The sequence below is a fragment of the Dunckerocampus dactyliophorus genome, chromosome 20 (genome assembly GCF_027744805.1).
Source record: "Dunckerocampus dactyliophorus isolate RoL2022-P2 chromosome 20, RoL_Ddac_1.1, whole genome shotgun sequence".
Classification (NCBI taxonomy): domain Eukaryota; kingdom Metazoa; phylum Chordata; class Actinopteri; order Syngnathiformes; family Syngnathidae; genus Dunckerocampus; species Dunckerocampus dactyliophorus.
The window spans coordinates 16,598,986-16,615,582 of record NC_072838.1 but is presented as its reverse complement, the minus strand read 5'-3'; the positions used below and the strand labels follow the sequence as shown (position 1 = coordinate 16,615,582).

The following is a 16,597-nucleotide window of genomic DNA, read 5'->3' as shown; positions in this document are numbered from 1 at the left end:
ATTCATCTCCACCTGCTAAACTGGCACATCTATCAAACAAATGCTCTGCTGCCACTGTTATAATCACCTCTATGTCTTTCTAGTGCTCCTCTTAGGCATTAACATGTGAAAGCCCCTCGTTCCTGTGAACTTATTTGACCTCTGACCTCTCCTCTGTGTCTCCTCAGACAAAAAAAAGCCTGCAGCTGGGATGGATGGATGGTTGTATGTATGGCTTCCAGTCCCAGTTCTCACCGGTTAGACTCCCGTTGACGTGTCGGGTCTGCTGACAGGCGACAAAGAGTGAGTACAAATAAGTGCTCATTATAAGTGTTGTGACTTGTTAATTATGCACCACATTCTCCGCCCTCTCTCTCTCTGTGTCTCTCTCGCTCTCGCTCTGTCTTGCTGTCACACACTCAACATATTGGAAACGTACTATGTGAGGAGACACATTTGCAGTGTCGATTGGAAACCGCTTATTTGTTCATGTACGCATAATAATCATTAATAACTGTATCGATCTGTCAGCATTTCATTCCCACGAAATGAATAACCTGTAACTTAAAATGAATTAATTTCCTTGAAAGAAAACCTAAACATTAGAAACTTCTCAGCGTCACTCATCTCTGATAGCATCAATAAAAATATCTGCCTTATTTTATTTGTGAAGGCACACTTCATCAGTTTGGGCTGGTGTACCTAATGACGTTTCCTCCCACTGTTTACTGCATTGATAAAAAGACTTTGTGTGTGCCACAGTTTCTTATTTACCTTATAAAGAAAAAAATGTGACTGGTAAACCTGAAGTCTACTGTAATTTCAAATCCTTTTTATGACGTTTTCTTGTTCCTTTTGGGGGGCCTGAATAAGTATTTAAAAATATATATATATTTGTACACATTTATTAGTGTTTCAATGTTGCAGAATTACTTGTGTAGTCTTGCATGTGCCGCCAAGATGTCTTCACTTTCACTTCAGAGTCACTTCAAGCATGTTAGTGCCCATGAAAGCGCACACACATGTGTCCAGACGTATAGCGAACACTTTCTCACAGCACCACCCAGACACACACACACACACACACACACACACACAGTGCGATGCAGACAGTTTGAAGGGCCTCATCTCGCCTGCCTTTTCTTTGGCTGTCTGCTCCGTCTGACCCAGGCTTTTTGTACGTCTAATTAAGTAGTCAGACCCTCCAGCGTGCTGTGACATACTCATGGCTGATTTCTGGACCCATGTTTTGTGCCTGTGTCCTCATCTGTACCAATCCGTGCAATATTGTTGCTCCATCTCTCTGTCAGTGGTCTGGGAACGTGAGACAAAAGTGTTCAGTAGCGGCCACCAGACTGTTTGTGTGGACCAGAGTGACTTTGAGCCGGTGTTCATTTTGTGGGGAACAGAGCACTCCCATGATTCACACGCCCTTTGTCGTGTATTCAGCGGCCTATTCGTTAAGAGCTCGACAATATGGAGCCAAAGGATGGAGATTTGTTTCTTCGTTCTTCGTGCTTGAGCATGGGGAAGACGACGGGCGACACACTTCCACCTCATGTCCGACTTCCCGGCGACCCCTTACGCAATGAGCCGTGACCTCTGAACTCTCCTCAAAAGGAGGCCAAGAGGTTAAATTCAGAAAAACCAGCAGGTCAACGAGGCTTTTTTTTATGCCACTTTGACCCTGCCAGTCAACAGTAAAAGAATGAAATGTGGAGTGCCTGCTTTTATTTAGTAAACCTGCAGTACTGTGTAAAATAAACTTGGATATGCATTAAAGTAGTCAGTGTCCAGCTTGTAAAGCAGTATGGATTTACTATCCACTGAAAATGACTCACAGGCAAACATGTCCAGACTGTGTCCAAAGTGTCAATATTTAGTGTGAGTGGATCTCTGCTCTGCTTCACAATGTCACAGTACATGTTTGAATTCATGGTTCCCCTCAATGAACCACGGCTCCCTTAGTGTCTGCAGCACTCATCCAGCCTTATACTATGACACCACCATGCTGTAATGGCTGTGTCTCGAGTCATCTTCGATGGACAGGAAACTATACTGCTATATAAGATGTACACTGACTACACTAAATTGTATCCAAGTTCACTCTCTACAGCAGAGGTCACCAACCCGATTGGTGACCTCAACTCGATTGTGAGCTACTAGTTGATCTTTGGGATCTTTGCCAGTCGATCGCAAGATCATTTTGAAAAAATGTATTATCATATAAGTGCTCTCATCTCCCGGAGAGCGACCAACAGGCATGCATTTTGTCCACTGAACAAACCTGTACGTCTCGCCGCTATCCAGGCAGCAACCCGCGAGCCCCAGCAAGGAGCCATGTCCCCAAAACCCTGCCGGAGGTGCACTAGTACACAGGCTCGCCTTGTATACCGACTGCCCCCCGCCCCGCGCTTTCAAAAAGATCAAGCGAGAAAGGGAGGGAGTGACCGCGTGCTGCAGCGATGTGCTTGCGCACACAACAGTAATTATTGGACGTCAAAGTCTGCCTTTTCTACCTCAAAGTTAAGGCACAAATATAACTCCACAGACGTGCACCTCCAAAAAAATTTTTGAGCCACGACGCCGCCACTCTTTAAGGGCTGACAGTTGTAGCGCATTGACCAGCCCCTCTCTCCTCAATCTGCATCGCTCCTCCACTACGCTGAGCCAACAAGCTAAATAGTTGTGGTTTGCTCATGAAGCCGACGCCACAAAAGTAGGGGTGTAGGGGTGCCCAAAGTGTGGCCCAGGGGACATCTGCGGCCCGTGGCTCATTTGTCATTGCATCACTGCAGAAACAAAGTCAAATTTACAAAAACCTTGTGCAGGTTCACGGCTGAGACCAGGGATCTTGGTCTCAAAAAGGTTGGTGACCACTGCTCTATAGTGTTGTCCCTCGAGAAGATATACTCACTTTTAGAAGATGCTGGACAAACTGTATATTGACAGTGTATTACTACTGTATTTTATGTACATATATTGTGTGTGTATATATTATGTATACAGTAATCCCTCGTTTATCGTGGTTAATTGCTTTCAGACATGATTGTGATAAGTGAATTTCCACGAAGTAGGATTTCTTATTTATAAACAGAATATTTTTGTATTTAAAACAGAGAAAACCTGTGGACGACTTTCTAAATACAGTTTTTAACCTTATTAGAACCCTCCAGAGATGCACTAACACCCCTAAGGTCATTTTTACACCCGTGTTACCCAATATAGTAGACATAATAAGAGTAAATAAGCCATTTAAGACATAAATAAGATTCATGCTCACATGTGTTGCTATAAATGTGTTCCCTAGGGGACCTGAGTGGCGGGTGGACAGGAAGTGACTTTGGGGGTTCAGAGTTGACTGTTAGCTTGGCGTGGGTTATGGCCGCAACAGTCGCCCATGTTTTTATTAGGCGTCATTGTGCCTGTTGTGAGATAATTCAAACCTGCAATAAAAGCCACTTGTTGTGGCAATCAAGTCTGGTGTTTGTGTGTCAGTAACATTACTGACACCTAGTGACCAGTGCAGAATACTGCAAGTCATTCACAGCATGTTTGAATGTGTCTTCGGAATGCCTTATATGTGTAGTTCAGTTCATTTAGCCATTTTTATGCTTGAAAATGCTTAAATAAAGCATTAATATATGTAAAAGTTTTTTGTTTTTTTTTACTAGTAACAGGCCGTATTCAACCACGAAACAGCATGATTTATTAATGAATGCATTTTCAAAAACCGTGATAGAGTGAAGCCGCGAAATTTGTACCACAAAGTGGCGAGAGTCAGCTGTACATATTTCATGTAAGCACACTGCATATTACACTGTCTTCACCTTGATGCTTTTGGCCTCTTGGCCCCTAAGTTGAAGCAATGTACTGTATGTCCCGTTATGAGATGATAATGCCTCAAAGCAGTGAGAATGGGTGGCTCTCAACCAACGGGACGTTGCAGGTGTCTTCGCCACTCGACCAGGAAATGACTTTCACAGGGGTCAGGGGTCAATAAAATTGAGCATTTAAAAGGCCATCGAAGAGGGTCACACAGGGCGACCTCTCTCCCATCACTCTGCCCTTATCCCCCCCACCAACCCACACAACAACACACTCACACATAAATGGGTCAATTATGGGTAGTGAGGTGGTGAATTAGGGAGGAAGTGACCATTGTCCATCTGCCCTCGATGGTCACATGTTGAATTTGTGGCCCTATACAAGACCTTTACAGATTCTGCCAGTATTTCCTTTTCATTATAAACATAATTCTCGATATTGACGCCATCATTTGCCATGCATATAATGCGCCTTATCTGGTGAACTTTTGAAATCATGTTCACTAATGGAGTTTTTAACATAGTGAGTAGTTTCATTAGTATTAGTGAGTCTGTAAAGGAGTACTGGAGATGTCCATTCATTTAATTGGCGTTGTCTTCTACAACATCATATGGGTTAAAAATTGAAATAAAAAACTGTAGTACACGCACAGCGGTACACGGTGCAGTGGCTCCCACTCCCGCTTATGTCAAACAAACGACAAGATAAACGAGTTCCACAAAAAAAATTTAAGTGAACAAAAATATGCTAATTAGAATTCTGAAATTGAGAAATGTGCACATTTCTCTATACTGAAGGTGACAATGAAAAGTTAAAGTTGATGTGTTTGCTGAAGTTTTCAGTAACAAGAGCCAACAATTGTTGCTTAAAACTAAGTTTTTGTCGAGTTAGCAGCTTAAGTCAGGCCTTTCTTTATTACCTCATCTCAGAGATGCAGGCGTTGCTCTTGAACTTGAACCCGTTTCCCCCGCGCCGCCCAATTTCACGGCAACCAGGAACCCCACAATCTCCTCCCCCTTGTCCTCCCCCTGAGCCCCGTGTCTGTCTTTGTGAAGCTGTCTTCCTTGACTTTCCGCATCCCCAGTCTGGCCCTCTGCGCCCTCGTCGCCCACCCTCCTCCCTCGCGGCCATTCTTCACTGTTGGGTTGGTGAGATGGTTGTTGGGTTGCGTGGAGCGTGGGGGGTGACGGGCGGCTACAGGGACTCGCAATGCAGAATGCTAATCAGGCCCTTCCCACGATTTTCCCTCCCAGAAGTCAGCTTTGGTTTTGTTATTGATTCCATTATAATCAGACGGTTCCCGTAACTTTTTTTGCCTGTCTGGAGGCTAGTCTGCAACTCTTAACTGGCCCCTCCCAAGCGGACCTACCTGTCAAATGGCCCCCCACATTCATTAGGACGCATAGTCTTGTTAATAAGTCAAAGTACTTCAAGAGCTCTAAAGTGGTCCACTGCCCCATCAGCAACTGAAACCATTTTGGGTACTCCCCTCAATTTATTGCTTTTAAAATGATTATTTAAGCCAAAAGTTTACTTTTTTATGATGTTCTAACAATCATATGTGTCTGTAAAGCTTGTTTATGAACTCTAAACACGCGGAAAAATCTATCCTCTATCATCTCAAGAAGAGGAGCTCAAACGGTCAATTTTGAATTTCCAGGTTTTCATGATGTCGCGAGGAAAACCCTCATTCCTCACGGACATGATACCACCTCTTCACTCTCCTCTAGCTGGATGACGTGGGAGCTAGTATGACCATTTTGTCATTTTGTTTTTCTTCTTCAAATATGCTAACCTAGCATGATGGTGTTGTTAGATGTGACTGCAATGTTAGCATCGTAGCTCTCATAGCTATGCTAGTGTTGCTAACGTTGGTGTCCTCCTGTCCCACTCCTTAATGTTACGTTGTTGGATGTGATCCGTGGTACCTGTTTAGTTGGACAAGTCCAGAGTTGTACAGTCGTCCCTCATTTATAGTGGTTAATTGGTTCCATCGATTAATTAATTATTCAATATTTTTGTAGTTAGATCATAGAAAACCTTTTTATGACTTTCTAAATGCAGGTTTTAACATTAATAGAGCCCTGTAGACATGAAATAACACGCCTATAGTCACTTTTACACTCCTATTATTCATTGGGTACATCACATTGTGCAACTGTTAGGCTGCAGGGACTTGACACGGCCACTAGCTAACGGGCTAACTAGTTGGCCTTGTATTTATTTCTTCTACACTTAAGAAGCCAAAAACGTACCACTTCCACACGGAATGGGCAGAGAACTTTTTTTCTGACTTCATGACTTCATGCAGTGTTAAGGTCATGTAATGTAAGGTAATGTCCCACCAATGTTTTGTGTCATTACAACTGCCTAGTGACCAGAATACTACATATCACTTGTATTTCAATATGGTTTGACTAATAATAGACCATAGTCTACCACGAAATAGCGATCGTTAATTCATTAATTGAAAAAACACGATATAGCGAGGGAGCAATAATTGAACCGTAATATTGCAAGGGATGACTGTATATGTAAAACATGGATAAAGTAAACAATAGTGCTTCTTGGAGATGTACACTCTGTTGGATACAGATGTGGACAGACACAACTCATTAGTTTTAAAACCGCAGACACAAAAAAGAGGTTTACTAAAAGCACTTTTAAACTGTCTAAATTCCAGTATGAAGGCTAGATTTTGGACAGCACACTCCCTGTAGTCTAATGTGTAACTCCCAACGATGATTATCACATAGCAGTCATTCATCAACATCATTTGAGGCGTCAAATCAGTCACATACTGGCCTCTCTTTCTCGATTAAATATACCGTAAGTCTAAATGATATCACGGCAGCAGCTGGAGCCAGTGGCCTGTATGCCTCTTTCAGGAACAGCTGTGCCGTTTTCTTTCCCCAGACGTATCCAGATGTGACTCTGGTTCACCTCTGGAATTGTGCAGAGCGTGTAAACATCGATCAACCGATGTGAACACGAGGGTGGCAGACGCACCCTGTGGCGGCTGTTCCTGTCGGAGCATGGCATTCCATTCAATTCATAAAAAGCAACATATGCTTGTATTTATCATGACTTTGCAGCGACTGATCCCCTCTCAGTTCATCTCATACCTTTTCTGTGACGAGAATAAATACAGTCACATACAGTTATTGTCCCACTGTAAACAGGTTTTTATTGATCATATCAACATATAATTTGCATAGTACAAAGTTAGAGCATGATAACATCGATTTATGTGCAAACAGAGCAGAGAGGGGTGTCCAAACTTTTTCCCAGAGGGCCGCATACAGAATAAGTGGAAGGATGTCGGCGGCCACTTTGTTACATTTTGTACATTTAAAGACGCTAAGACCAATGCAGTGTATGTCAATATATGCTGTGCTATCTGAACAAAACATCCACATCTTGGCTTATAGCTGACAAATCAAATTACTGTCACATCTAATAATATTTCATTAATACTTTATTTTTACAATATGCAAAGGGCCAATAAAAAAAAAAAAAAAAACAGCCGTGGGCCGCACTTTGGACATCCAGCCGTGGGCCGCACTTTGGACATCCCTCCATTACGTTGTAGTGCATTATGTTAATACAATATTCTTTACTGCTATATTTGCAGTACAACACAGACATGTCTTTTCATAGAAATAAACTCTAAAATATGAAATTGATAAGTATTCTGCTTGCACCACAGTTCAAATACATGAAACTATTGCACATGTGCGCCTATACCGTAGTATAAGGTCACTTTCTCAGACCCGCATCAAGCCGTTCAGTGTGCAAACTCAACAGTAGTTTTTATGTGCAAAGACCCACAGTGCAAATGTCCTTTTGCATAGATCTGAATATTAGTTTCCCTATATAAGACAATAACAAACATCACAAGTATTCCAGTCACACAGATTGTCATTGACATTTGATTGTGCAAATAAAATCACCAATGTTGTACAAATGAGACACATTTAACTGTGAAGCCTACCCCTCCAACCTAAATAATACAGAATAAAAATGTATGTAAAATCTGGTATTTCTGCTATCTATCAAAATATTTGACATCATGCATAAAACTAAGAAGCATCTCAATTATTGTTATTCATTTGTAAGGAAATGAACACACTACATATAGTTTTAGCCTCACAATGGCCAAACATGCTGACCTATGAAGGCCACTGTGCAAATCATCCATCCGACGACGGCTCAGTCCACTGTGTTGTCAGAAGTCCAGGAAAAAGTCCCGCCAAGTACACGTATGTGATGTGGCCAAACACCCTGTAAGAATACAGAGAGTGAGTGGGCGTGACAACAGTGCAGGAACATTCATGTACAAACGTCAGACTAAAACAGTATTATAACTGAAAACGTGGACTATATTGTTGCTCGGGGTGGGGAGAGCGATGCATCGATTCCAAGGGCAGTGTCGGTATCTGATACTAGCCTGAGGAGATTTCTCTTTTCACAGATATCTGTGTTTTTGTTGTGTTGTTCATATTGTCGGGTTTTGTTATATCTGTATGTTGTTATATTGTTTACAAACACAAAGTCACCAGAGGGAATAAGTCCAAAAAAACAATGAGAGCCAGTAGTAGTTTTTCCTTTTGTTTAGTTATTTCGCACCGTTGACTTTATTTGGTACAAACAATTACATTGTGCTTTATTCTTGTGTTTATATATTGTTTATGTTTTGAATAAAATCTTAGTTGAGTGGGTTTCATTCTGGTTCTAATCATGGTCAAGAAATTAAAGGTAAAATCATAAAATCTTTCAACAATGTTAAAAAATGTAAAGTAAAAAGTATCGTTACCAGCAATACTGGTCTTGTATTTACTTGGTATCGGATAGATACCAAAATTTGCAGTATTGCCCACCTGCAAGCCTCACATCGTAAATGTATTATCCACAGATGGCACACTAGCGTCTGAGGCAACCAACCAACCAATCAACCAACCAACCCCCCCCCCGAGCAAAAAATATGTCCGCCTCCTCCCCATCCTCATTCCTCCATCATTGTCTGCACTACCAAAGTGTGTTTTCTCCCACGCTTTTATTTTCCCTCCATCCCGTTTTCAGACACAGAGGCGAGGAGGAGGAGGGGTTATAAGCCCTGATTGGGTCGCCATGGCAACCGCACCTTGGCATCGTCCTGATTGGAGTATGCGGCGGCTAATTATGCAGCTTTAAAAAAAAAAAAGGAGAGAGAAAACAAAGTGGGCCGTATTGAAATGCAGAGCGTTGCATGGTGGGGGGATTAACAAATGAGGATAGAACCCTCAGTGCCATAAGTTTTAAGTTCTACCGAACTCTAACATTCATTTGTGGGACTATTACTTTTTGTAATGGAACTTGCGTTGTAAAAAAAAAAAAAAAAGAGCAAGGAGAGCTAATGGCTAATGCCCTGTTCACCGAGTGCTGGCACGTCTAACGAATTGTGTGTGTGTGAGGTGATGTGATGCTCAGACTGTGAGAACAGACTCAGTGGGGTAGGAGTTTGTGTATGTATGCCTTGGGTGGAGGGGATGGGGGGGGGGCGTGGTTACGTTGACAATGGCCGCCATTGTTTACCAATCTCCCTCGTCCATTAATCAGGGCCATCCAGCTCTAATTGGCGTTTTGGTTAAGCCGGTCTCCAGACCCCTGCTCCCTCCACTGGCCTAAATAATGGCGTTACGCCACAAGTGCCGCCGCACATCGGGGAGGACAATGTGTTGCTTGTCTGAGGGCCCCCACCCCAAAATAAACCTCACACAGAAGCACAAAGAAGGCCTCTCACTATTGAGATCTCACTGTCGCACGCCACCTCGCCTTGTGTATCTGTGTGCCCCCCACCCCCCACCCCGCCACCTTCCTCGAACTCTTCTTCTTTACTTACTACACTTCACCAATGCACTTTCCAGGATGTTCCCCCGTCTTCTTGCTAGCTCATTCAAGAAACATTCAAGAAACCTGAGCTAAACCACCAAACTTGTTTTTTTTTTTTTTTTTTTTTTTTTACAGTAAGTAGATGATGTGCCATGACCGCAGTTAAACACGGTACAGGCCGAGTCATGCTACAACGGGACAGCGTTGCTAATTACGGTGCCTTAATTGCAGTTATCAGGTAGCTTGTATTTGTTTTTTATTTCAAATTATAGCCAAGAGCTTACAGAACATAAAGATAGTGTAGAAAATCGTGCACTTGTTTTGAGCGCCACCAGACGACAGACACTTTGTCGCTGTCTGGTGTCGCGGCAAAACCACAGCTGCCCTCCAAAATGGCAGCCGCCCAAATGCCATCACCGCTCACTATATATACACAGTATATATATATATATATATATATATATATATATATATATATATATATATACATATATACACGGCTTCCTCTTATCTCACCCCCGCGCCACGTCTCTCGGGGGGCACGGGGGCTGCAATTAACACAGCGACGGTAATTAACACTGTTTCAAGGCGTTCTGTGTGAGGATGGAGGGGGTTGGGTGTAAAGGTGGCCATGATTCTCTCGTGCTGCCATTTTGTGCCAGTCTTGCGCCTAAGATGGTGGCAGGACTGTGACTTGCATGCGTGGGAGAGGACAAACTGGCGAGGGAGGGGCGGAGGAAGAGGAGAGGAGGATTATGGGATTGAGGGGAGTTGTTATCCTCATTCGTCAACTCGGCGCATTTGCTGAGGCGTCCTCGAGATACAACAAAAGTTATTTTTGTTTACACGTTGTAGACCAGCACGTAATCATTTTGTGTATTAAAAGAAACATGTGATGCATGTGCTTAATATACAGCGCACACATTAATATACACCATGCATGATCACACACACACACACACACACACACACGGACAGCACAGACGGTTCTCATGCTATGGTCTGCCCCCCAAGCATGCAAATGACATTCATTATGCAAATGAATACAAATGAGGCCCAACCATCTGAGGATGGAAGCTGGGAAAAAAATGAGAAGAATGAAAATGTAAGTGAATGAAGGCAAAAGCCAATGAGAGGTAGTAAGCATAGAGAGAGGAAAAAGTATGCTGTCACTTTTAAGAAAAGAGCCACAGTTAGGGTACCCCTTACATGCGTTTATAAACTCAAGTATCGAAATGGAGACACTATATAAAAAGTGACACATTTGTGTGAACTAAAAATGCTGTTTTTTGTCCTCGCATTTATCTCTTAACATAAACTTAATACAATACTTTTTAAGATTTCAATCTGTACTAGTTTTCAACTTTCATATTTGTCCACTAGATGGTGCTGTGTTTTTCCCCACTTAAAGCATGCAGCAAAATTGAATGCCTGCAAGGCTGCCTATCTGCCGAAATAATCCGTGTACGTCTCTATTGATGTTTGGAATGGTGCGTTTGTATATGGAAAAAATGTGTGCTTACTTTATTAAAACAGGCATTCGTTGGTTTACGTCATTTTGTGGTTGTACGTACGCGCTCCAGTGAATGATTAAAAAACGCAATTTTGGTTCGTAAACGTAAGACTGGCTCGTGAACTAGTTACAGCGGAAGATTATGTGTGGCTCACACGCAGCCACGCTACTCTCGAGACTCGAATGTTGTGACAGTCATTAAGGATAAAGGCCGTATTTTAATGTCTACCCAGACATTATAAAGATGGCGAGGAGGTGGTCCATTGGCAGGCTCTTTATTGGATACCACGCCAAAACACACACACAGTCAGGACTCATGTCACGTTCACAGACATCCAGAAATCACAAACATTACACATAACTGCCAGGTCGCTGCCTTGATCATGTTAAAGGATTTGCTCCTATGAAAGTGACAGTAATAACCAAACAGTATGTTCTTATTATTGAAATGGAAAGGTTGTTTTATATTTTTATTCATTTTTTAAATAATATTTTATGTCTTTGTAGCTGCTTCATTTAGGTCTTAGATTTATAGTTTTTAGTAGTTTTGTCTCATGGGTTCTGTGTACAGTGTGAGTGACTTAGGAGTTAATTTAGATATGTAGAATTTAGGTATGAGGTCCAACCTACACCAAAATGAATCATTGTGGCTCTTTTAAAGTGATTAAATTGCTCAAAGTAGATTTGATTGTTTAAAGTGGATATTTTTACAGCAGTTTTTGTTGTTGGGGGTCAAATGCGTGAGTGAATTTTAAGGACCTCTTAAGGGTTGAGATGTTATAAACTTGGAGTTACTGAGAGTGAAAGTTGCCTGTTTTTCAAGTGATAGGTGCTAACAAACAAATGAATTACCAGTGTACAGACAGTTTATACGTGCTTAGTAAGGGCTTCCCAACAGATTCAGTTTTTGTGAGCATTTTGCAGTTTGCTACACACACACACACACACACACACACACACAAAACGGACACACTTCAAACCAATAAGTCCTTAAGTATGTGACCAAGTGTGGAAGACCAATGGAGATGAGGGGAGATGTGGACCAATGGCAGAGTGGTGCTAAAGTACATGGAAATGCTTCTAGAAGATTGAATGTAACATATCATTGAGGATTATTTTGCTTTTGAGTCTACCTTTAAGACACGGATTTCCAACGGATTTCTTTTTCCAACGAGGACTGCATACTGAAAAATCAAAGGAGGCGGGCCACTTTGATATTTTTGTATTTAGTTGTATTTTGTAAAAAGACAACACTATGTGTTATTATTAGTATCAACTTTTTCTCTTTACATTGTGCCTTTTGGCTCTTTTTTTCACAATGTTTCTGTTTTTTGTTTAACCGTATTTCTACAATGTGCTGCGGGCTGCATATGGCGCCCGGCCGCACCTTGGGCACCTTGCCATCTTGACATGTCGTTGATTTCTTGTCCATTTGCGTGCAGTTCCGACAAGGTCAAAAAGTCACTACTAAGCAAGGATTTCAGCAAAAATAAGGTGAGCCTGTTTCTGCATACAACATGAAAAAATAATAAAATGCAGCTTCTGACATTAAAAGGGCCAAATGTATTGATCCCCCCCCCCCCCCCCCCCCCCCCCCCCCCAAGTGCCAGAAGTGTCTATTTTTTTCTATGAATGCATGCATGCAGCGTGAAGTTTTATTTTTGTAACGTGGGTAGGTTTTTCCAATTGTTTTAAAAGAAAGGTGTGATGTCTTGGCAGCAGTTCAGTGTAATGTTTAGCAAATCACACTCAAGGTGCAACCCCCGCCCCTCCTTCCCAAACACTTCGTCCAATCTTACCTTTTTTTCCTTTTATGACATGCAGCGTCCTCTCTTTTTTAAAATATTTTTATTCTTTTGTTTCCTTCAGTGGTGCAGGCACGCAATGGGATTCTTGTTACTTTCGGTTATCTAGCTTTATGAAGAATGTACGCCACTCATACAGCTAGATAACCAAAGATAACAGACAACCCCTCAGGCCTGAACACACACACTCACGGTGATACACACACACCACCTGCGATGAGAAAAGTGTCTTAATTAGAGAAGAAAATGAATCAAGTACACACTGAATTCATACAGGTATGAATCATGACTAAAGCAGATAGTGAAGCTTTACAGTAAACGTTTTTGATATGAGCACTCATGGGAGCTGAAAAGGAAAACAAAAGTTTGAATGAGAGCAGTGTTTTTTTTTATGAGGGATTTCATTTCTTTATAGCACTGCACAAAAAAGTAGAAGGCAACAACTATAGGCTATACCGTCCTGTAAGTATGTAGGTGTGTGTTATAGGCCTACTTCTTTCATTGAAATGATTTTACAGCACACATTTATAGTGCAATGCAACCTTTCATACCAAGCCTGCTTCTCAGCCATCCTAGCTTATAATTTTAAAAAGCTAAATATATGAAAAGATGAACTTAAATAGGGCACAGGTCAGCACAGTAATGGGGTTCTAGTAGCCTCTGAGGCATTTAATATACCTTACCTTCCATTTATTTTAAATAGTTAAAGCCCATTTAAGTCGTAAATGTTAGTACAAAAAATTTTAATTGTAACAATTTTGTAAAAAATAATTGCTTTTATCGGTTTTCTGACCATTTTTTTTCTTCTTTTGACCAGGAAGAAGGAAGAGACGGGATGGAAGCGTGACGTCACTACCTGCTCGTGGGCAAGAAGGCGTGATTTACTAATTAACACACACGCGCACGCACACACACACACGCATGGTAGTGAAGATAAAAAAAAACGGAAAAACAATTACTGTATTACATTTAGGATTGTTTTTTTTGGTGAACACACTCACATTATGCACACATTTGAAGACGAATTCGAATTTAATAGCTAAAATTACGACACGGTTTCAAATCATCTTTAAAGATGTGTTTCATGTGTAACTGCATTTTCTTTTTTCCTGTGATGACATTCTTAATCTGCTTAGCGTCTTCTTCATTTTCACAGCTCTTTGATGAATTAATTACACCCCCAAATATGACTAAAATATTCATTAATTAGCAGAGCTCTTTTTTGGATGTAATCCCAGGAGTCACATGCAGGAATATGTGATGCATTTATTGCAAGAAGCACTAAATAACCGACCAAGCCATATAGAATGATATCTATTTAAAAATGAGGTCCCTGCAGGGGATTACGCTGCAGCAGAAAAAAATGAAATAGATTGTCAGGAGCATAAAATGGTGCACCCAAAAAGGGGATTTTCAGGAGTAATCAATTAGTTACACTCCTGCTCTTCATTGTCTTTTTCCGTGTGTGTGTGTGTGTGTTGTACAAACACCACATGCACACATTATAATTATTATGATTAAATTATTATCTTACCTGCAATGTTGAGTAGTCATTCTTGCGTGGTGCTTTTTATACGTGAAGGGACCTATGACATAAACATAAACATAAACATGTTTAGAAAAGTCAACACGGAGAAGCCTCACATCCGGGGATTTTGCGTAGATATTAATAATAATAGGCATTCTTGTGGGCGTAATTTAGCACCTTGGATGGACGTCAAATAACATTAATGAAGGCAATATTAGTACATGCATTCATGAGAGTCACTTGCACCAACGTCTATTGGGTACCTTTTTTGCACCTTGTTAATATATTTCTGCAACAATACAAAACAAACGTCCCCAATTAGTGTAATACTTTACAAAGTATGTGTCATTACAATAAAACATGACACAAATGTCCATATATATATATATATATATGTGTGTGTGTGTGTGTGTGTGTGTGTGTGTGTGTGCGTGTGTGTGTGAGCAGGGTGTCAGTCTCTGCATGCTGCGGGCCTTATGTAATGTAATGCACCATCACCATCGCGACCTGCTACATAAAAGAGGGAGCCATGTGCAATAATCTCCCTTTCTGCACACTTGTTGTTGTCTGTTTATGCTGCATATCCATTGAACAACATGACGTGCATGAGTCCTAAAGAGCTATCGAATGTACTAGACTTAATTAAATGTGCCATAAAGTGCTAATAAACTATTTAAAAAGGCAGTTTTGTGTCATGGTGTGTGTGCGTGGTGCAACTCACCTATGCACAATTGAGTACTTTTTCGTTTTTACACCCTCTGCATGTTTTTCCATTAGGTATTTTTTTTATTGCTGCATTTTAAATCTCAGAAACATTGATTTTATTTTGTACTTTAATTCCTCAGGGTGTTGCTTGTGCCACCTTTTTCGTTTTTGGCAATACACACAAGTAACTTTTACTCTACATTGTAAATCAGTTACTTTTATTTGAGGATATTTTTAGATCTCTCCTTGAACATTTCAGCAAAGTTTTACTGGAGTGCCATATTGTCTGCAAAGTGAATGGTTCCTGCTGTTTATGTTTGTCATAATGCACGCTAAACAGGCACCGTAGTGGAGGCAGAAAACGAGATTATAATGTGAATTTATTCGAAGTCAAGCCGCCCCTGCATGCATGGAAATCCGCTTTGAGCCTCCATAAAACACATACAAAAAAAGAAAACGAAATGTCTTACTGTGTTGTCGTGCGGAGCTTCCCGGTGCAGGCATCCCCCAGATGAGAGCATCCACGAGTGGCGCACTGAGCCTTTCGCGGCGCATGTGGTGACGTCCATGCACCGGCCTTGTCCATTTTTATCGTCTCAAAATCACATCCATCAGAACCGCATGCATCATCCTCCCCTCTCCCGGTCCTCCCCTCCAAACAGGGGGGAAGTGGGAGCGTCCACCCCCGCAGAGGGACTACATGTCCTCCAGTGTTGTCTCTCTCCGAGTGCATGAGCACCTCGTTTGTCTAAAACCATATATGCTGTCTGAGGCCACGCCCACTTCTTCCATCCTCCTCCTCCTCCTGCGAGATGTTTCATATTATGCAAGCAAGCAGATTGTAACGGCTAGAAAAAGTTATGGCATTCCTTCACATGTAGCACTTATACACTCGGAGACAAAATAAAATCTGCATTTTTGTGTTTGCATGAAAATGATTGTCTGGGGTGAAAACAATATGCCACGACACTTGTTTAAATCAGAAAATGTGTTTCTGACTTTATTATGCAATGTGCAACATTATGGCACACACCGAATCATTCTTTCATCCATCATCTTTGGAAGTTTGGAAGGGAAGAACAAGACATTTTTTGATCAGAACAAACAGCATTTTACAGCTCTACTTGCCTATATTTTTTTAGATTGTATTTTTACAGGTATATTAACATTGGCTGTGAAAATTGTCACTTGAACTTGAACTTTTCTTGGTTTTTGGCATTTTGTTAATGACACGCTACACTTTTCAGTCCTTTTACAAACTATATTGGGGAAGCTGTTTTTTCTTCACAATTACACATCCATGGAGTTCTGCATCTTGATGCATTTATTGCATCAACCATCTTCATTATTTTAGATGAAAAAGTAATT

The 16,597-nt window shown here is 41.3% G+C and overlaps 1 protein-coding gene and 1 long non-coding RNA gene across 2 annotated transcripts in view; one reads left to right on the top strand and one right to left on the bottom strand.

Moving 5' to 3' along the window:
- LOC129173132 (brevican core protein-like) overlaps nt 1–16,597 on the top strand; it is a 39,693-nt gene that overhangs the window by 20,063 nt on the left and 3,033 nt on the right. Inside the window, exon 15 of the transcript XR_008567168.1 lies at nt 168–282. The gene's annotated coding sequence lies outside the window, so the exon portion shown is untranslated. The remainder of the gene's footprint in view (nt 1–167; nt 283–16,597) is intronic.
- On the bottom strand, nt 6,833–15,970 carry LOC129173134 (uncharacterized). Its single transcript, XR_008567170.1, has 4 exons — nt 15,700–15,970; nt 14,531–14,582; nt 12,991–13,207; nt 6,833–8,091 (listed from the first exon to the last, which is right to left on the bottom strand). It is a non-coding gene; the product is annotated as an uncharacterized LOC129173134 (long non-coding RNA).